The 22,013-nt window shown below is 44.9% G+C and overlaps 2 long non-coding RNA genes across 2 annotated transcripts in view; one reads left to right on the top strand and one right to left on the bottom strand.

Moving 5' to 3' along the window:
- Positions 1-3,818, bottom strand: part of LOC146809728 (uncharacterized) — a 49,877-nt gene extending 46,059 nt beyond the window's left edge. Inside the window, exon 1 of the long non-coding RNA XR_014966480.1 lies at positions 3,757-3,818. This is a non-coding gene — a long non-coding RNA (uncharacterized LOC146809728). The remainder of the gene's footprint in view (positions 1-3,756) is intronic.
- A 61-nt stretch (positions 3,819-3,879) lies between these two features.
- The window catches only part of LOC146809727 (uncharacterized), a 90,277-nt gene continuing 72,143 nt past the window's right edge, over positions 3,880-22,013 (top strand). Inside the window, exons 1-2 of the long non-coding RNA XR_014966479.1 lie at positions 3,880-4,083; positions 5,467-5,877. This is a non-coding gene — a long non-coding RNA (uncharacterized LOC146809727). The remainder of the gene's footprint in view (positions 4,084-5,466; positions 5,878-22,013) is intronic.

The raw sequence follows: 22,013 nt of genomic DNA, 5'->3' as shown, positions 1-22,013 counted from the left end.
ACTCCCTCGAGAGTTTTTGGGAGGCCAGTTGTTAATGTCGATATTGCGTCTAATGAAAGGGAAGATGGTGGGGAAGCATGATGAACATCGGCCATAATTATCAATGGGGAAGGACAAGAAGCATGTTGTGGGGATGCAGCAAACGCTATTTTCCCTAGGGAAGATTTTTTGGAGTTAGCAAAAGTCTGGGAAAGCCTACGTGCCGCATCAAGCTCGTCTGACACCCTCTTTTGCATTTTGGTGATTTCAGCATCAATTGCTAGGTTAGTCTTAACGAGGAAATCATCCAGTGTCCCGGTGGGCTTGCTCAGCCCCATTGCAGTTTTGCTGCGACTGCCCCGTGTGCTCATGATATATCAGTTACAGTGCCCACATTGTACTTACTGATGGAGAAGGGACGAATCAGATAACAGGAACCAAAGAGGGGGTGGGCCAGGCCAGTCCTCTATGTCCTCGAACGGCCTCAAACGGCCCGCTCTTTGTCCGGTCTTCGTCCCGGACTGCGCCCCGCACGCGTCCCGCGATACGCGTTACAGGGGTTGCCTTTATGCTGTGGTTGATAGTAGGGGCGTGGCACTGGGAGGGGGCGCGGCTCGCACGGGAAGAGGACCAGCTGGAGCTGTTGTGTGCTGGTCCTCGCAGTCCCGGGGCCAGCGCCTCTCCCTCCTCTGCGGCCGCGGGATGTGCTGGGGCTTCCTAGCCGGGCAGCGGTGTCGATTATCCCTGAAGGGCTGCTCCTGTCGGTAAAAACTGCTCCAGTAGTGCTGGGAATGAGCTTAGGCTCTTGACGCGCGAGGAGTTATCGCGCTCAGATGGGGGCGTGGCACTGGGAGGGGGCGCGGCTCGCACGGGAAGAGGACCAGCTGGAGCTGTTGTGTGCTGGTCCTCGCAGTCCCGGGGCCAGCGCCTCTCCCTCCTCTGCGGCCGCGGGATGTGCTGGGGCTTCCTAGCCGGGCAGCGGTGTCGATTATCCCTGAAGGGCTGCTCCTGTCGGTAAAAACTGCTCCAGTAGTGCTGGGAATGAGCTTAGGCTCTTGACGCGCGAGGAGTTATCGCGCTCAGATGGGGGCGTGGCACTGGGAGGGGGCGCGGCTCGCACGGGAAGAGGACCAGCTGGAGCTGTTGTGTGCTGGTCCTCGCAGTCCCGGGGCCAGCGCCTCTCCCTCCTCTGCGGCCGCGGGATGTGCTGGGGCTTCCTAGCCGGGCAGCGGTGTCGATTATCCCTGAAGGGCTGCTCCTGTCGGTAAAAACTGCTCCAGTAGTGCTGGGAATGAGCTTAGGCTCTTGACGCGCGAGGAGTTATCGCGCTCAGGTGGGGGCGTGGCACTGGGAGGGGGCGCGGCTCGCACGGGAAGAGGACCAGCTGGAGCTGTTGTGTGCTGGTCCTCGCAGTCCCGGGGCCAGCGCCTCTCCCTCCTCTGCGGCCGCGGGATGTGCTGGGGCTTCCTAGCCGGGCAGCGGTGTCGATTATCCCTGAAGGGCTGCTCCTGTCGGTAAAAACTGCTCCAGTAGTGCTGGGAATGAGCTTAGGCTCTTGACACGCGAGGAGTTATCGCGCTCAGATGGGGGCGTGGCACTGGGAGGGGGCGCGGCTCGCACGGGAAGAGGACCAGCTGGAGCTGTTGTGTGCTGGTCCTCGCAGTCCCGGGGCCAGCGCCTCTCCCTCCTCTGCGGCCGCGGGATGTGCTGGGGCTTCCTAGCCGGGCAGCGGTGTCGATTATCCCTGAAGGGCTGCTCCTGTCGGTAAAAACTGCTCCAGTAGTGCTGGGAATGAGCTTAGGCTCTTGACGCGCGAGGAGTTATCGCGCTCAGATGGGGGCGTGGCACTGGGAGGGGGCGCGGCTCGCACGGGAAGAGGACCAGCTGGAGCTGTTGTGTGCTGGTCCTCGCAGTCCCGGGGCCAGCGCCTCTCCCTCCTCTGCGGCCGCGGGATGTGCTGGGGCTTCCTAGCCGGGCAGCGGTGTCGATTATCCCTGAAGGGCTGCTCCTGTCGGTAAAAACTGCTCCAGTAGTGCTGGGAATGAGCTTAGGCTCTTGACGCGCGAGGAGTTATCGCGCTCAGGTGGGGGCGTGGCACTGGGAGGGGGCGCGGCTCGCACGGGAAGAGGACCAGCTGGAGCTGTTGTGTGCTGGTCCTCGCAGTCCCGGGGCCAGCGCCTCTCCCTCCTCTGCGGCCGCGGGATGTGCTGGGGCTTCCTAGCCGGGCAGCGGTGTCGATTATCCCTGAAGGGCTGCTCCTGTCGGTAAAAACTGCTCCAGTAGTGCTGGGAATGAGCTTAGGCTCTTGACGCGCGAGGAGTTATCGCGCTCAGGTGGGGGCGTGGCACTGGGAGGGGGCGCGGCTCGCACGGGAAGAGGACCAGCTGGAGCTGTTGTGTGCTGGTCCTCGCAGTCCCGGGGCCAGCGCCTCTCCCTCCTCTGCGGCCGCGGGATGTGCTGGGGCTTCCTAGCCGGGCAGCGGTGTCGATTATCCCTGAAGGGCTGCTCCTGTCGGTAAAAACTGCTCCAGTAGTGCTGGGAATGAGCTTAGGCTCTTGACACGCGAGGAGTTATCGCGCTCAGATGGGGGCGTGGCACTGGGAGGGGGCGCGGCTCGCACGGGAAGAGGACCAGCTGGAGCTGTTGTGTGCTGGTCCTCGCAGTCCCGGGGCCAGCGCCTCTCCCTCCTCTGCGGCCGCGGGATGTGCTGGGGCTTCCTAGCCGGGCAGCGGTGTCGATTATCCCTGAAGGGCTGCTCCTGTCGGTAAAAACTGCTCCAGTAGTGCTGGGAATGAGCTTAGGCTCTTGACGCGCGAGGAGTTATCGCGCTCAGATGGGGGCGTGGCACTGGGAGGGGGCGCGGCTCGCACGGGAAGAGGACCAGCTGGAGCTGTTGTGTGCTGGTCCTCGCAGTCCCGGGGCCAGCGCCTCTCCCTCCTCTGCGGCCGCGGGATGTGCTGGGGCTTCCTAGCCGGGCAGCGGTGTCGATTATCCCTGAAGGGCTGCTCCTGTCGGTAAAAACTGCTCCAGTAGTGCTGGGAATGAGCTTAGGCTCTTGACGCGCGAGGAGTTATCGCGCTCAGGTGGGGGCGTGGCACTGGGAGGGGGCGCGGCTCGCACGGGAAGAGGACCAGCTGGAGCTGTTGTGTGCTGGTCCTCGCAGTCCCGGGGCCAGCGCCTCTCCCTCCTCTGCGGCCGCGGGATGTGCTGGGGCTTCCTAGCCGGGCAGCGGTGTCGATTATCCCTGAAGGGCTGCTCCTGTCGGTAAAAACTGCTCCAGTAGTGCTGGGAATGAGCTTAGGCTCTTGACGCGCGAGGAGTTATCGCGCTCAGATGGGGGCGTGGCACTGGGAGGGGGCGCGGCTCGCACGGGAAGAGGACCAGCTGGAGCTGTTGTGTGCTGGTCCTCGCAGTCCCGGGGCCAGCGCCTCTCCCTCCTCTGCGGCCGCGGGATGTGCTGGGGCTTCCTAGCCGGGCAGCGGTGTCGATTATCCCTGAAGGGCTGCTCCTGTCGGTAAAAACTGCTCCAGTAGTGCTGGGAATGAGCTTAGGCTCTTGACGAGTGACATAAGGAAATAAAGGTATTTCCAGCCGTAAACATATATTTTAGGCAAAAAAAAGCTTTTGTAAATAAAGGACCATTATCCTTGAGCAAACCTACTTCTCAACGTCCGTGAAAACACTGCACTGCTCCTAACTGTGGGAGGCCCCTCTCCCTCCAGCTGTCACGCACAAAACCTACCCCCACCATAACACTACACCTACGGACACACCCACCTTCAACGAGTTCAGAGCTGGACTGAACTGTACGGCTTGTTGTGACGTGCTTCCTTCCTAAGAACGCCTAGACGAGCTTTCCTCTAATGGGAACTAGACGCTCGCGTGACGGTATGTGGGGCGGAAGTGGGCGGACGGAAGTAGCGCCATCTTGCTCGGCGGCGGGGCCCGCAATCTCCACCTCTTGGAGTGACTGCGCGCTGGGGCGGCGGCCGCGGGGAGGGAGAAAGCGAGACAGCGCTTGCTAGTCGCTCCCCCCCAGAAGTGAAGGGGTGTTGGCGAAAGAGGGCTCCGAACGCGAGTTCTTGTCGCTGAGTAAGTCAAGAGGTAGGATGGTTGTGACACTGGGTGACAGAAGGGCCAGAGTCCGGGGGTGGGGTTGTTGAGACCACTACCCGGAAAATGGTAGGTGGCAGCACAGTTAAAGGAGGGCAGTAATACATACAAACTGTGTATTGTCAGGTGAGGGTGTTCACATACTCGGTCTTGGGACGGTTGGGTTGACAGCTCAACTAGGTGGGTGACTACCAATACAAACAGGGAACTGGGTGTGGGAGTGCAATCAGCCTAGATATCGGAGGGTGACAGCTCAGCTGGGGAGGTGGCTCAGTGTGATAAGGAAACTGTAAATGGACGGAGCGTGCAGTTGCTGACTGCACTGTCGGAAATCTGTAGGATAGTCGAAAGGGAAAGGATCTGGTCAGGTGAATTAAGTCGTCAGATGGACACTGCAACCCAAAGAGGCAGATGCACGGATTATCCTTCACATTAGTTTAATGTAAACCATGCCTAACTAGGTGGAGGGTGATTTAAACACGTTTATTTCTTAACCAGATGTGTGCACATAAGTGTCAACATGATTACAGAAACAAAACATCTAAAGGAACGTAGTACATCAAGTCATAAAGTTATGTACGAATGGACACATCTTTGGAAGCTGCATGTTGTCTTCATAAAGCGCAACTACCTTGATTTAAAAACACAGTACGTTGTTGCTACATTTTGGCCTGGTTCTTATTTTTGCTTTTATCAGGACGCATTACAAAACGCAGCACATGTATTACTGTTGTTTGTGCGTACAACGGAAGGTGTGGAGAGGAGATACTTTAAAACCGATGCAGAACAGATTTAGCAGCAAGGATGCTCTTAATTCTTATAGCTTAACTTTTGTAGTTCGTTACCCCTTTTCATCTTTCCCTAAATTGTGATTATTAATTAACACTTATAGCGCCCATCAGACCCTTTTCGAAAAGACTTCTGGTATGGGAAAAAGATTATCAAGTTAGCGGAACCACGCTATCGCTTTTTATGGGATATTTCTTGCTTTCTCCTATGTAAAATGTCATTTTGTAATCTCTAATTCTGGTCGTGTCTTTCATCTCCAGTGTTCCTCTTAACCTATTTGTTTGGTAATGTCCTAAATATTGCTGGTTGTGGTATGTTCTTCTAGTTGTTGGAAGTTGTGTATCTCTTCGTTCAGATTTTTTTTTTAGATGCCATTTACCAGTCGTTTGGGCAGAGAAAGCTTTTCACTTGAGCTATTCAGAGTCCTTGCCTGAAATGACTGTCATTTCGTTTGACTCCAACAAATCAAGACTAGCTGGTCATGGCGAAAGCCACTTCATTTAAAATGTTGTATCATACTTCCCGTATTAAAAATAAGACCTATCCAGCAAATGACTGATTTTACTTTTGTTTTATTGTCTGCAGGCAGGAAATTTAAAACAACCTAGGAACAGTAAACCATACTGCCAAATTCCTCGTAGGCCAGTAGATGGACGTGCCAAACCGAATATCTGATGCTGCTTTCTTCAAAGGAACTGGACAATTTCTTACTGAGCACATGATAAGCCACATTTTCCTGGGAGTTTGACTGTTTGTTCGAAAAAGGATTTTCCTTTTGAGAAATATGTATTGAATGCAGCAACACTAGATCGTGAAACTGGACTTAAGAGACCTACATAGTATTGGGTTTGCACTATATTATGCAAAGGCACCTGAGGAGTTTTGTTGTACAAAGAAACAGAAAAAGCTCTAAGAAGAACAAGTACTGCTATCAGAAAACACCATTTTGAGTGGTGCAATGCTGGTTTTTAATCAATAAGATCTTCAAAGGATAAGGTAAGCTCACTGTTCTGTAAAATATGCTTTGACATTCTAACCTGCCTTGGTGCAAATTTTCTTTCACATTTCAGTACTAATACATTGCACTTATTATTTTTTTTACTTTAACCATTGGATAATTACGTAGAATTAGTATTTTTCTTTTTATAGACCAATGTCATGTTTCTTGTCCAGTTGCCTCCTGTTTTAGATGTTTTTTTTAAACGGCTACCATTTTCAAGCTTTTGTACAGTTTTTCTCTGTACTTATGTATTCCTCTTTGACTTCATTTAAATAAGGTTCTGACCTTGTGGCTTGACATGGTCAAAACCTTATTTAAATTCATATTTTCCCCTGCCCTTATAAGCCGTGTGAGTGAGACATTACCGCTTGAATACATGGCACAAATAATATTGTGTACTGTTCTTGTTTATAACCTGAACAACGCTTGGCTAGAATTGGAAGTGGGAAGAGATCCTGTTCAGTTGTCATTCGACCTCTCTTTGACTACTGAGCCCTACCCTGGTCTCTGACAGTTAAGGAGGTCAAGAAATACTTTGCATCTCTGTACAGTTAAGGGGTACAGAAACAGCTTTGCATCTCAGCATGGTTTACCCTTTAATCTAGAATCAGATATTCAAATGAGAATAAAGCATATAGGCGTGAAAGCAGGTCAATAATTGACTTTATTAAATTCAATTCTACTTTGATACTTCTTTAGTCAAGTAATACACCAGCCACAATATTTCATAATTTGTTACCACTAAATATTTTCAGTTTATTGTCCTGGCACTATAACTTCACTGGTCACCCACCATAGAAAAAAGAAAATATTTTTGATTTCAATCACAAGGTTGAGATGTATGTCTAATGTTGCAAGTGACTATTGAGTGAATATTCTCTACTATGGTTTTAGTTTAGTGCACAGCGGGGCTGTACGTTTTGCTAAATTTTTATATAGAATGATTTCTAAGCAATTAACCCTTTCTTCCTTGTCTGTCTTTCAATGTCTGCACTTGCTGGAACAACCGATTCTTTGGTAGGATCACTCCTACCTTCCAAACGCATTACTGTTCGTGTCATAAAAGATAAAGTAGAAGCAGTCACTGTAGAATTATTTGAATAGTGTAACTAGTCTTTGGGGAGTGGACTTCCATTATCCAATGGAGCTTGCATATACATTGCAAAACATGTGAATTTCAGATCTACCTTTTGCATCATCTTTAACTTTAGTTATAAAACTGAGAGTGCGTATTTGTGTATTATTTAATTTTCCCCACTTGGAGTCCATGCAAACATTTAATATATTTGTGCCCTTTTTATTGTTTTAAACCGTGACACAGTGATTGATTTTTAGGTCTCGCCTGAGCCAGCGCATGCCCTGCTCTGAGAGACATTTAGTTAGTGGATCTTTAAAGTGCTACCCGAGGCTTTTCCTGGCCTCAAGCTTGCGTTCATATGCGCAGCCGCCATCTGTCTTTCCTCCGTCTGGCCGTCATAGTTCATAAAGCACAGCGCTCTCACAAGCGCCTGGCTCTGCCCCTCCCCCACCACAGAGCACGGCCCTGCGATCACTTCCCGCTCACTTTTTTATTTTTTTCCAGCGGCCGGGTCAGTTTCATTTTTAGGTCGTCACGTGACTGGAAGTTTGCTTTGTTAGCCACGAGCCTGGATAATCACCAAGTCTGTGCACACAATTGGAGGGCAGTCTTCTAATGCGGATGGTAATTGTTGGGCCTGCACGGAGGCTTTGATGCTGTGGCTGTGTTTCATTTTTACCAGCAGGTCTGTGCAGCCTCGTCATTCCTTGTGCTTTTTAGGGCGTTTTAGAGTAAATCGTGAGCAGTGAGTTAGTTATTCGTGCCTCGCATCACGTGACTGGGAGTTTGCTTCGTTGGTGTGTTTTCGCATGTGCCACTGCCGTCTTCATGCATTCCATTGCATGTATGTAATTGTAATTTTTTCGCGAAGGACAGCGCTGTGGCCTACCTACGACTGGCAGTGCTTGCAATGTTCAGCTTCAGTAAACTCTAATTGTACGTATCCTATTGAAATAAAACGACTAGTAAAGGGTTTTCGGCCCCATTCACATAAACGTTCACAAGTTTGCATTCAAAGTTCTATCACTTTGCATGGGTGCAGAAACCTGATTTGGTGAGTTTTACAAAGGTTTCCTGGCATACTCCTCCGAAGGTTTTTGTGAATCTCCACTTGAGTCCATGCAGATGTACTTGCTCATGTACTTGCAGATTACCCAGGAAAACGAATGTTCTGATTTCCAACAAATAGCAACCCACCTTGCGAAATACATTTCAGAAGTAAAAGCTCGCCAATTTTGGGAAATTTTATAATCACGTTTTATTTATATGCGCTTGTACAGAACAAAGGAGAAGCGGTATAAAACAAAAGCAGTGGTGAGAAGTTCTTTCAGCCACACAAGGCAGCTGTGATGACTTAACCAGGGCGGACACAAAAAACTGACATGGCAAAAAAAAAGCCTTCAAAACTGCACGCACACGTTTAGTTCCTTCCTTTCCCTTTTCCTTTTTCTTTATTTTCCTTCCTCTCTCCCTCCCCATTTCTTATTTTCTATTTATTTATTTTTTAGTCTTCCTTCTTTCATCATTTCTCTATTCCCTTACCTCCGAGCTTTAGCGCCGAGACGCCTACGGGTATTCGTTCGCGCTTTATAAATGCCAAAATTAAATTAAATTACCTCCTTACCCTATTAATCTTTTTCTTTACCTGTTTTGTTTTGATATTTTTCGATCCTTTCTATGATTTGTCTCCATTTGTTTTCTTTGCCTGTCATTTCTTTCATCTTCATTCAACAGCTTTTTAGACTTTATTTTGTCCTTTTTGTTATTTCCTTTTTCTTACTTTTATTTACTTCTTTCCTTCTATTTTCTTTCCTACTTTAAGTTATTATTGAGAAACTTGGCCCACTTCCAGTTAGTAAATAAGAGAAAAATAACTTAAGTGCATCACCATTCCAGCGTGTTGAAAATGTTATATCTGGACAAAGACGGGGGCAAACACCACTGAACATTCATGATACACAGGACAGCAGGAATAACACATTTCTGTTTGGAGCACATATCACAAAATGCGTATTTGGATATTGTTTTTGCAAGGAAAGGTTTTTTTTTTTGTGCAAATGTATGTCATAACAGCGATCCCTATAATTGAAAATAACGTATACAAAAATCAACCTACAACTTATGGTTGGGGTTAAGAACCATGTTGATCCCCTTCATGCACATGGTTTAGTGCACATATCCTGTAATGGCATCAAGCAACAAGCATTGGCATAGCCAATAGGTCTCGCCTTTGGGACCTTATAAGTGTTTAGCCATGCAACAGTTAATGTTGTTGCACCAAGGATATTGTGCTGCAAAACCAAATACTTATAAGGTCCCAAAAGCGAGACCTATTGGCTATGCCAATGCTTCTTTACAGAGCAGCTGGTTTGCAGTCTTCTCAGCAACATTTTTGGTGTCACATTCAGCTTTAAAACATTATAAATGCTCTGTAGTTCCTGTTATTTTCATATTGGGTTGACTGGACTTCCTGCTGGATGACAGTCCGCTTCATCTCAGCAACAGATATGTGAAGTTATAATGTAGTGTGATATCGCACAGCCTCTCTTGTAAGCGCTTCTATCCTTTACTTAAGAATTTATGTGTGAGGGAGTTGGCAAATCTGGGAATTTAAGGTATTTCAGGAGGCGTTGGCTAGTAAGAATTGTGGAGTATTTTGAATATTCATTTTTAAACCTTTCCTTAGTTGGTAAAAGGAAGTCCTATGAAGGTTCCCCTGGATGGGTACCACATTTGAAAAGATAACAACTCTTTAAAGTTCTGATCTAGGTTTCCCTATGCAGTGTTCCAACCTTTGTAAGGGTGAAACAGTTTGCTATCTTACTTGGGTGAAACAGTTGTGAAAAGTGTGTTGCAATGATGATGCTGTGGTCTAGTCTTAGTGCCATTTTGAAAAAAATGCCCCATGGTGCCAATTCTGCCGTAAGTGAACTGAACGGTCAGTGGTTGGGGATGTATGTACGGGTAATGTGACAATCCTATTAAGAGCCTGTGTTTTTGCATAATTCAGATCTATCTGACCTTCACCAAAGTCCTACCCAAGTCTTAACAGTAGGCATGTCTAATATCATAAAATGTAAATCTCACTGTATTATTTTTATTAAACAAATTTCACGTTTATCAGTATATCTTAAACAAAAAAAGGCAACATTCAGTAGCATTGTTGGAAAAAGGTGTACTTCATCGTTGAGTAGCGTTGCGGAACCCCTTTTAGCAGCAATAACTGGGAGTCGGAGTTTTTCAATATCGCATCACCTGGGAGTAATTCTGGCCCGTTCTTCTTTACAACATTGCTTAAGGTTGGTTGGTATTTATGGCATTTATTTATGTTCATACCTCTTTAGGTCCCGCCATAGCATCCTTTTTTGGGGGGGAGGGAGTGGGGGAAATCTTGTCTTTGACCTGTCTCAAAATCCTGATTCTCTTCTTTTTAAACAATTCTGTCATAGGTTTACTTGTGTGTATTGTTTGGATCACTGTTCTATTGTATGATCCACATCGGGCTACACTTTAGCTGGTAGACATGGTCTCAACATTTCCTATAAAATGCACTAGTATACAGAGAGAGTCATAGTGGACACTGATTATGAGTCCTCCGGATCTTGCTGCTGCAAAGCAGGCCCAAATTATCATCCTTCCACCAACTTGCTGTATGGTTGGTATGACTTGTGGTGATACAGTGTTTGGTTTTCACCCAACTTGCCATTGTGCATTACAGTCCAGCAACTCCACTTTGTTCTTATCTCTCTTTCACAATCTTGTACTTTATTCAGGTGCTATGTTGCAAACCCAACCCATACAACAATACTTTGTAGGGCTAGGGTGTTTGTCCCGACCACCCTTCCTTGGCAGCCATATTAGTTATTTTCCTAATGGTAAAATAAAAAACTCTCTTTGACCATATTCTTAGAGGACTGTTGCTTTGTATGAAGCTTTAGGATTCTGTGTCATTTCATGGAGCATTGTACAGTCTAGTTTTGGTGTAAATTTGCCGGAACACCCACTTCTAGGTAGATAGATTGCCTGTGGTGCTTTAAATTGTCACAGTTTGTTGTTAATCTTTCTCATTCGGAATAATGGATTCCATCTTGTGGGGAAACGGATATATAATCCATTTCAAACTAATGAGCAGCATCACTTCTTTCTCTGAAACTATCACAGATAGATCTCTTTTGACGTAGGCATGATGTGGTTCCATAGACTTGACTGCTCCAGACCAAACTGTCAAAGTTTCTGATTTTTCAATACAGGTAGTATCATTTTCTGATGAAGTAATTATGTTCACTTGTTTAGTAGCATCCAATTCTCTTTCTTTCCTGATATGGAAGTGCGAATAGTGAACTTATTTTACATACAAGGCTTCTGAATGTTGGCTGGTATTTTCTCTCTAATAATGTATGGCAAAGTGAAATTTGTTACTTGTCACAAGCGTAGATTTGTTTACTGTTTTGACCTGGTAAGTACTATCTGAAGGTCTTCTGTGTCTTAAACCATATCATCTTAAAGTGGACATTCTTTTATTATGACTAAATCTGTGTGTGGTGCTAGTATTTTTGCAGCTAGTTGCATATTGGCATCCGTTCTGAATCTTTTCATGAATCGCTGATTACCTGCTTAGCACTGATAAAAGTGGGGGGGACAGTTGAATGCTGGTCACTGCCAAAACTAGAAATTGCACATGGTGCACAAGTTTGTCATAATTGATTCAGGGAGCCTATGTATGTCTTGCTCGCTCTCATTCAGGGAAGTTTTTCTTAGAATACGCTCAGAAAGCCATGTGCAATTACAGACCTGAATCTGTAACTTAGTGTTTTTCCACAGACCCATTCGCATTTAATCCAGCAGTTACCCATAGCTGATACCTGTTGAGTACAAAGAAACGGTTTGTGTTTAAAATTCCCCATTAATGTGTTTTTGTTTTTTATGATGCCTTTTCTGATTTTTAATGTGCCAATGAGACTGTGTATACTGTGTTCACTTTGACAACTTAAGAAAGGAAGTTAAGACTCTCGTATGATTTTTAAGTCTGAATTCAGTTAAAGGCCTCACAACATATTTCTGAATCGCCTGCAAACTATAGGCATTGTGTTTTGATGCAGAATTCCCGGTTAATCTGGATAAATGTTCCAGAGCATAGAAATGTCCCACACAGGATATAAAGTATTACGAAGTGTCATCACTTGGTTGAACTCCTAAAATGCTATATATCTAATGTTAGCAAGTCAAAGATGGTACCTTGTTGCACCTTGGTTTCAACAGTTATAACCATGATCAGCACCTTTAATGGTGTAAGCCAGTAAAACAAAACTGAATAGAACAGCCACAGGACTGGAAATTGGGCTTTAGCAGACTGAAAGCAACCACTGTCCAATTAAGCATTTAGCCTGTCCTGGCTCAAGAATGAATTTCATTTTTAGTATTCAAGCACTAAAGCCAGTAATAGGCCAGTCAAGAGCTAAAAGTTTAAAAATTAAAATTGTAAAGATTTTATTATTTTTCTAAGGGTCAGAGGGGTATTGTTGGGCAAGGTTTTCATTGTTAGGCTACATATGCTGCTAAAGACCTGCCATCAGCCTCCACCTGGGTAAAATAAGGGGATATACTTCCACAACCCAGATTGACCACTGTCAAAGAAACATGGTTCAGTCTCTTTTTCAGTAATTACAGATGTGTTGCCTTTTAGTTAATTGAAGATTAGTAAGGAACAGTAGTCTTCTGCCTATACCAAACTGTTAAGCATTGTCTTGTGGGATCATGAATACAGTGTACAATATGGGCTCTCAAATGACATTATATGCAATACATTTCTCTTGGAGCTGTGTTGTCTTCAGAGGCCTCCACTCCCCCAATTTGTAGTAGGTTTGAAGGGTTATTGTTATGGTTAACTGTATAAGTCTGTGTAACCAAGGCCTCACTGTTGAGTTATTCAGGGCACAGGAGAGCCCCAGGTAAAAATTAAGTATTTATCGTAGTAGGAAACTACAGACTACCAACCAACATCAGAGGCATCCTTGCATTAACTGACAATAGTTCATATCTAAACTCTACAACAGATCATGCTCGGTACTCCAAGCTACAGCATTCCGTCCATCAATGGTGTGTCTTTTGCTTTCTTCCCCTAAGTGCACCAGGTATGCTCAGACGTGAGCCCTGGGCTCACTGTGCCACTGGAATCAAGCTATCCTGGCTGAAGAGGGGTGAAACCCCGAAACCGGTCCTAGGATGCTTGTTTCCGGTCCAGGGAGGACCTGGCTTGGCAGTTCGGGCTGGACTATTCCCATGAGGCACAGGGTCAAGACTGATTTGCATATAGCCAGGTCTAAACTGGGGTGGCATGGTGAGCAAAAGAATGATGGATTTAACCCAGATCCCTTGACTGGGGGTGAATGTTTTGATTTGTTCTGCATTCCGTCCATCAATTGTGTGTCTTTTGCTTTCTATACCTAACTGTTAAGCATTGTCTTGTGGGATCATGAATACAGTGTACGATATGGGCTCTCAAATGACATTATATGCAATACATTTCTCTTGGAGCCGTGTTGTCTTAAGAGGCCTCCACTCCCCAAATTTTTAGTAGGTTTGAAGTGTTATTGTTATGGTAAACTGTATAAGTCTGTGTAAACAAGGCCTCACTGTTGAGTTATTCAGGGCACAGGAGAGCCCCAGGTAAAAATGAAGTATTTATCGTAGTAGAAAATTACAGACCACCAGCCAACATCGGAGGAATTCTTGCATCAACTGACAATAATTCATATCTAAACTCTACAACAGATCATGCTCAGTACTCCATGCTACAGATGACACATACAATGTTCTAAACTACACAACCTAACAGGATTCTAAGTTGCAAGGATGCTGGAGGTTTATAAAACCATCACCCTTCCTCTACAGCTAGGCAACAAAAATAACAAAATAATGCTAGTAAAATACTTTGTTGATTGAATACAATGCCAAAATCAAATAACGCAACATATATACAAAACCATTAAAATTTCCACAGTTCTTTGCTCCCAAACTGCTTTGACATTCCTAACATGGTGCAGAGAATCAATCCGTTAGTAGTATAGTAACTTTATTAGACCAATTGGTGATCTTTCACACAAAAATACCCAATAATGTTCGTTATAAAAATACATCATACAATAATAAAAAGTAGACATAACTTAAAAAGATCACAATTGTATAGAATAAACATGATATAAAAAATATATAAAATTGTATAATCCACACTAAAATTAAAGCCATGCCAATGTAACCTAGGTATCTATTTGCTTGTGGACCCATAACCTGGTTCGTCCAAAAATGTATCCAGTTTGTCATATATCCGTCCTCTTGTAAGTACATCCCTAGGATTAAGACCATATCTCAACAATTGTAACCTTTCCAAAAATATTATGTTTAACTCCAGTTATAATATTGAATTTTAAAAAGCCACTCCTGGGAACGCTTGTGTTGAGGCCAAGTTAGTTTTTAATGGTTATCTTCTTAATCCTAAAGCGCCAGGCGTAGAGCAAGTATCTTGTTAGTGCAAACACTAGCCATTTGGTGGTGTCTGATCTTACCACTTGCAGAGCTTCTGCTGGTCACGTTAATGATTAAAGATGACATGCTGGAATTAACCACTTTTTCCTAGCCTGTGCATGGATGGGACAAAAAAACATAAAAAGGTCTATGGATTCAGGCTTGAGGCTACACGAGGCACAACGGGGATACAGTATCGTGCTTCCATTTACTTCCGTGATTCAAGGGCAAAGTTCCATACCTAAATTGTAAATATAGTGCACATGCATGTGGAGGTGAGGTTCAACCTCCTCCATACCTGCCTCAAACAAGAATATACATTTAAATCTGGCAATCTTTTGGTTATGATACAAGATACTACAGCATCAAAACGGGAATCCTGAATGTAGTTCTAAAACTTTTCTTTTAAAGAGGTAACGTTTCTTTCGTCAGGGATTTAGGATCCTCCTACATGTCCCTCTGCCCCAATCTCAACAGCCATTGCCTGGCTTCCTTGAGCTACGTCACTCTTCCAGCTGCTTTATCAAGGATTTGTACTTCAGCTACAGCTTCTTTAACTGGGATCTGTGTCATAGTCTAACCCAGAACACTAAAACCTTCAACTCAGCTATATTCTTAATGCTCTTTAACCCAAGATCTAGCCGAACCGGTAATAATGGCATGTTTATTGGAAGGTTTTATAATCTTATGCATTTATTTTATGCTGGTTCTAAGCTCTTGGTCCGCATCATAGAGAGCAACACCCAGCCCTCTAGCTCGATGAATTTCAATCGCTGGAGAAATGGGGCGATAGACAGATCATTTGACTTTTTTAACAATTGCAATGTCTTCATGCTGAAGTGCAAGACTACTTTCTTTTTATTTTTTTCACAACAATTTTTTATTGTCAACAGCCGTACCAAGCCTGGCCAGTAGCACAATGTATAAAATAGCGATAATGATGTTGACATTTTGATTGCAATAGAACAGTTGAAATTTGAATACAATCAAACACATTCCTCCAACAGTAAACCAGAGTGTCATACATCTAAGATATAATACAATGCATGTCTTTTCCCACCACCCTAGTCGCATAACTATATATTGACAGGACATGTTTTCCTACCCAAAGCACCGCCTTTTCACCCATCGCTAATCTAACAATACAGTTGAGATAGGTTCCATGTATAATACCCGGTAGTCTGCCCATCTCCTCCAGATCTTGGGATGTTTCTGGGGGCATCCTCTCGCTTTATATATTGGTAGTTCCAACCCCATGCAAAAATCAAGGCCCTTTTTCCTTACCCCAACCCGTGGTAGGGAGGCCTCTTTCCATGTCCTGGCTATGTCCCGTTTTGCCAGCGTGAGGCCCAGGAGCAATAGGTGGCGTTTATTTATGTTGCCCCCGATACCATCAGTAATGTGAAGCAAGGCTAGCCGAGGCGAGTAGGGGATATCCCAGCCCAAGACTTCTGACAAACATGTGATTACCCCCACCAGAACCTGGAAAGTGTGCTACACTGCTAAACGGTGTGCATGAGGCAGAGCAAGCAGAGAGGGGACTCACAGCCCGGCGCCCCAGAGCCTATACCTAGTATAATAAACCCGGTGTAAGTATTTAAATTGTATGAAACTTAACCATGCCGCAATAGCAGCGCTACATGGGGACTCCAATGCCTCCGCCCAATCATCTTCATCCAGGGGGCCCAGATCTTCCTGCCAAGCCTTGCGTGTTTTGCTAAGTAAAGTGGAGCTATTTGTCACTAATGTGCAATAGATCTTGGTGGTCTTGTGCGCACCGAGTTACCCCATGAACACTTTAGCCTCTATGGGATTGAAATCCGTCAGAGCTTCCTGGTGTGCGAGATATGGGGAGAAGGCATTACACAATTGGAGATATTTATAGAATTGTGTCTGGGGCATTTCATATTCTCGCTGCAGTTCTTGGAAGGACTTCAAGGTCTGACCGTGAAGAACATCTCCTATTGTAGATATACCTATAGCCTCCTAGCCAGAAAAACCAGATAGCCCCATCAGCTGAGGCAGAAGACCATTATGCCAGAGGGGCGTCTCCTTTGTTAGCCTACCCCACCACCCCATGTGGTGTAGTGACCGTGTTCAGATCTTGAAGACAACGGCAGTCGCCGGCGGCAGCGCTTTCAAAGTTGAGTGTGTATAAAGGAAAGACGACTCTTTTGAATTTGGTCAGACCATGTCAAGTTACTAGTCAGTCTAACCCCTAGGTAATCAAAAACCTTGACTTGTCCGAGGATAGTTGAACACAGTCTCTTCTTCCCTTTAAAGGATCTGTGGGGGTTAAAGGCCATAAATATAGTCTGCGCAATTGATCTAAATGCCAAAATTTAAACAAGCTGTTGCAAACCTATTTAATACATTCTGCATATCGATTGGTGTTTTTGCAATCAGCGGTGTATCCTCAGTAAATAGGAGTGAAGGAATTAGTCTACCCATAAGTTAGGGAGGGTCTCCTCCACGGTCAAATAATGCATTGATTAGCCCTTTCATGTATAAAGTAAATAAAGTTGGAGCTAAAACACGACCATGGCAAACTCCTTTATGCACATTTTTCTACCCAGTGGGTTCACCACCTCGGGGCCACCGAACCTGTGCATAGTTATATTGGTGCAAACGCACTAGTAGTTGTAACGAACCATTGGGGGTTGTGTGGTGTTACCACGCATTCCGTTGCAACACATGCCTTAACCACACGTTACAGCGCGAATGCCATAACCACGCATGACCTTTACCACGCATAACCTTTACCACGAATATGCCTTTACCACGCACACCTTTACAGCGAATTTCGTTGTAAAACCATGCATTGTAAGGGCATATTCATGGTAGTGGTTATATCGGACCCCTGCCCCCCCCTCCAGCCCTCAGATATTTATTAAAAAATACCCCATTTCTGTGCGACCCCCCCCCCCCACATCCATCCCCCAATCCTCGTAAGACATACACCTCCCTTGAACCCTAAAATGTGTGATTCCCGCACCCCCAAACCCTTCTAACAAATACCCCTCCCCTGCCTTGAACCCTCAAAATCGACCCCTGCACTATTTCCCCACCTCCAAAACCTTCTAACAAATACCCCTCCCCTGAACCCTAGAAACTGCCCCCTACGCAACCCCCCACCTAACCCGTCTAATAAATAAACCTGCCCTGAACTCCAAAAACAGCCACCTGTGTGACCCAACCCCCAGCACTTAATTACAAATATTAATTTTATTTATAAAGTAAAATCCCCCTTACCTCTCCATGACGTCTCCTCTTCAAGCTCTTCTGAGATGCGTTGCATGTCGTAAAGAGGAAGCAGAACGGTCCTTGCCTTTCCTCTAACGATGCCGATAGTCTCCACCGCCCCTACCACACACGCACATTCAACACACATGCCTTTCCTATGTATTTAGTTGTAGAGGCATGCGTGATAAATGCTATGCGTGGTAACTGTGTTTACCCTTCACACACATACCTTTACCACACATACATTTACAACTAAATTCATTGTAAAGGTATGCGTTGTAAAGTCTTTGCATGGTTACCACGCATGCGTTGTAACATGTGTGGTTAGGGAAACCGCGTTGTGGCTGTTTCCCACCATTGGGCAACCCTAGATCCCTCCGAGTGACCCATAGTTAAGTGCGATTTACGGAGTAAATGCTTGTTTAAGATCCACGAACACAACGTAGAGGTGACTCTTCCTAATAGTAACATTCTTCCAAATGAGCAATAGAAATCGAAACACCTGGTCCAGAGTGCTTGTGGATGCCCTAAAACGTGTTTGCAGATGTGACAATGTTATTTTCCTCAATCCAGGTGTGTAAATGTGTCCAGATCAATTTGCAAAATAGTTTTTTTGCAGTGTGTATATGGCTAATTGGCCTATAATTGGAAGGGTCCTCTTTCTTAAATATCGGGATGATTTTGGCTCCCTTCCAAGTGAATGGGAAATCCCCGCTCCTCCCCCCCTCCATGGGCAATAGTATTAAACGCTGAGTGAAGTATGAATTTCCATATATTGGGCTCAGATCGATAGAGGTCTCCAGGTATTCTATCTAGCCCTGGTGCTTTGCCCTTTCCCAGGCTTTCAATTGCAGATACTGTTTCTTCCCATGTAAAACTAATTACATTGCCGCCTTCTATTGATTGATTTAGCCCGAACTTAATAATCTCAATTTCTGTTTCCCTCTCCCCCTTTGAGTACTATTGCATAAAATGATCTTCCCAGACATGTGGTTAAATAAAAAAAGCCCCTTTTTTTTAACCATGTGCATGTCTCCTTTGGCCAGAAGATGCCAGAATAATCTTTCATTCTAGATGCCTCAAATAGGGTTGCCAATTTCCTTTCTTGACCTCTAGCTGTATCTTACTGTAGACCCTTCTTCTCTGAGCTATGCCAGTGCTATTCCTATTCTTCACTGCAATGACTAGTGCAGCTCTAGCCTGATTACAGTTCCTGTTATACCAGGACACGTCTTTCCTCATAAGATAGGCACTTTGAGATTGTCTGCAGAAATAGCTCTTAATTGCCTTAAGAAGATGGGAGAACCTAATCCTAGTTCTTGGATCGTCGCAACCAGAATCTCTCAAAATAAGGAGAGTTGAGACTACTTCTATTAATCAGCTAAAGAATTCTCGTCTCTTACTACATAACTCCATTTAATCCGCCTGTCATTATTTGTAGTGACTGGGCATAGCCACGCTATCAATACAGTTTGTCAGATAAGGGATGTCAGGCCCATAACCCCAATGCATTGGGATCACTATCATGTCTAGATATAACAGTCATATCATGTACTTTGTGCCACAAATCTAGCTCAACCCTTAAATAATCGATCCTGCTTCGTGTGTTCGCCCTTTTGAAGGTTAGGGATGCTTCTGGGTCAAATGGCATCCACCCATTACAAGCACGGACTCCAAAGGTTAGGGTAAAGGACAAAACTTGCTGCCCCACCTTTTGTGCATTTCTTAAGGGAAGGTAACTCTTCCTCTTGAATGAGATCCTGTACATAGTCCACAAGTTACATTGAAATCTTCTGCTATGATAAGGTTGCCCCCTCTCTGAATTCTCTAAAAAAAATTACTCAAAGATGATATTATGGCAGACTCTTGATTTTGTTTGCTGAGAGCGGTTGTATATATTAATTAACCATAAGTCAAACTTCCTTTTAGGGATTTGAGGTCCGTTCCTAATATATCAGCTGACTCAATGTTTAGCCTGCGGACTTTACAGGCCAGACCTGTCTTGACCCAAATAAGTAATCCACGAGCCGGATGACCTGCCGGTGATGGTCTAGCTTTGACACTATAGTTAGTGTACCTCACCATAAAGATTGGTTCAGTCGCCCAAGTTTCCTGAAACATACATCTACTAGGTTGGTCCAGTTGGATTCAGACCGTTTTGACCTTAACCCTGCAATATTCTGTGCAATCACTTTAGTTAGTTCATTCATGACTTGTGAACTCCTGCATTATCGGGCCCTCTGATACCTTCACCCCCTTCCTAGGAGTAGGGCCTGGCTCAGGTTGGACTTGATGTTGATGTGAGCTAATTTGCTGGTTGTTTGGAATATTAACTCTATAAGGCCTAACCCTCTGTGGACGACTTAGTGATTCTTTAGGTGGCCTATATTTAAATTCATCAATGCCATTCAGGAGTCAGTCTAAACTGTCAAGTTCAGAGAGTGGCTGAAACCTATTACGATTTCTCGGGTGAACAACTGCCGTCAGGCGTAGTTGTGCGAGTATGCATAAGAGGTCTATAAAAAGTACCCCAAGGGCCTAATGCTGATCCTGTGACCTATACCCTCCTGATATAACTTATCACCACGTGTAAGCAGTTGTTCAGCAAGATCAGGGAATCTGCAGTTGATCACAATGCAATCACCCTGTGTGTGTGTGTTCTTGAGATTCTGACCTAACCCACTCTTCTAGCAAATAAAATATCTTGGTAGCTAGAGATTGTAAAATCTGTATTACGTGATAACCAGTGGCAGACTGTATTTTTCAATTGACCTGTCGACTCATTCTTATTAGCATGTAGGTAGAGAACATTAGTTAAAATTGCCACATAAGGACAGCTCTCAGATGGAAGATCCAGCCTCGCCTGATTGGTAATGACTTTTGTTCTATTATCTACTTGGAGGGATTCACCTAAATTTCGTCTTGCATCACTTCCTCTACGTCTTTGTTGGACCCAATCCTCCTTACCCCGGGATCCCTTTTATATGAGAGTCATCAACTCTAAAGACGCTACCTTATGTTGGTCCTTCATCCCCAACCACTCCCACCCCTATATCGGGAGTCCTTATATGAGTAATAGCAGGCAAAATGGGGAAACATCAACTCGAAACTTTTTTGCAAATCTGTATGTTAGGTCGACCGGCCTCACATTCACCCTCAATTATTGTACTACTCCGCGGTGCTGACCTTCCTATGCTAGCATGCACTCTGATACTATCTAATGAGATTTGTAATTTTATCACAGAAGCCTCTAAATCCCAAGTCTATCAAATAGAGGTAAAAGACTAGTGCTCAGTACAGACTCAAGTTAACTGATTATTATGTTAAGTTTTAACCGGATCTTAGGCTCAGAGGTACTGGTCAGAGTCTTATCTGTGCAGGATAACGAGGGTAAATCGTTTTGTTGTACATTTACGGTCGTCTTTGATCTAGTGCTTGTTACTTCGTTTGAACCTGTGTTTAGATTTCCTCTTACTCTTCGTTGGAGGCTCGACAGCAGTTAATGAGGATAGATTAGGTGGTGTTATAACCATTATCGAGTCCCCAATGGTTTCATTTTGCGCAATTACAGGATCATTAAAAGAATTAGTGACTGCAAGAGGTAAATTATTATCTCCCATCTCCATTTATAATTTATGTTCTATCAATTTTATTGTCAAGAACCCTTGCGGCGCCAGCAAGTAATCAAGAGTGGTTCCTTGCGATTTCTTAGGGGAGCCCTCCTTATCCCCCATAATCTTCTTTTTTTTTTTAAACAAATTTTATTGGTTTTCAAGGTACCATATGGGCAAGCCCAGCGAACATCAAGCATGTAAGAAAACAATATACATTAGCAAGGCACCATATATCATCCCCAATGAAGTCTGCGGAACAGCAGACCCTCCTCCCCCTCCCCAACCACGCACCATACATCATCATTACATTATCATGTAATTGTATTGCAATCTTGCCCCTTTTACCTCTACACTACACCATTGTCTTATATCGGTGTATTGCTCACAACCAACCTATCTATTGGATCAGAGGGAGCCACTGACCCCAGAAGTGACAGGTCTATGCCACGATACGCGGCCCATCTTGCCCAGATCTTTGTGTTTTTGCGGACAACCCCTAGCCTGAAATATTGCAACTTCAGCGGATAGGCATCTATCCATTGCTTTCTTCCAGGTACCAATGCTGGGTGGGAGTGTTGCCTTCCAGTGTTGTGCAATGTCGCGTTTCGCTAGTGTAAGCCCTAGAAACAATAAATGCCATTTATATCTGTTCCCCCCCGATGTCTTTGGTACTGTG

The sequence above is a fragment of the Triturus cristatus genome, chromosome 7, assembly GCF_964204655.1.
Source record: "Triturus cristatus chromosome 7, aTriCri1.1, whole genome shotgun sequence".
Lineage (NCBI taxonomy): Eukaryota > Metazoa > Chordata > Amphibia > Caudata > Salamandridae > Triturus > Triturus cristatus.
Note: the sequence above shows the minus strand (reverse complement) of the source record. Positions and strands in the feature narration are given on the sequence as shown.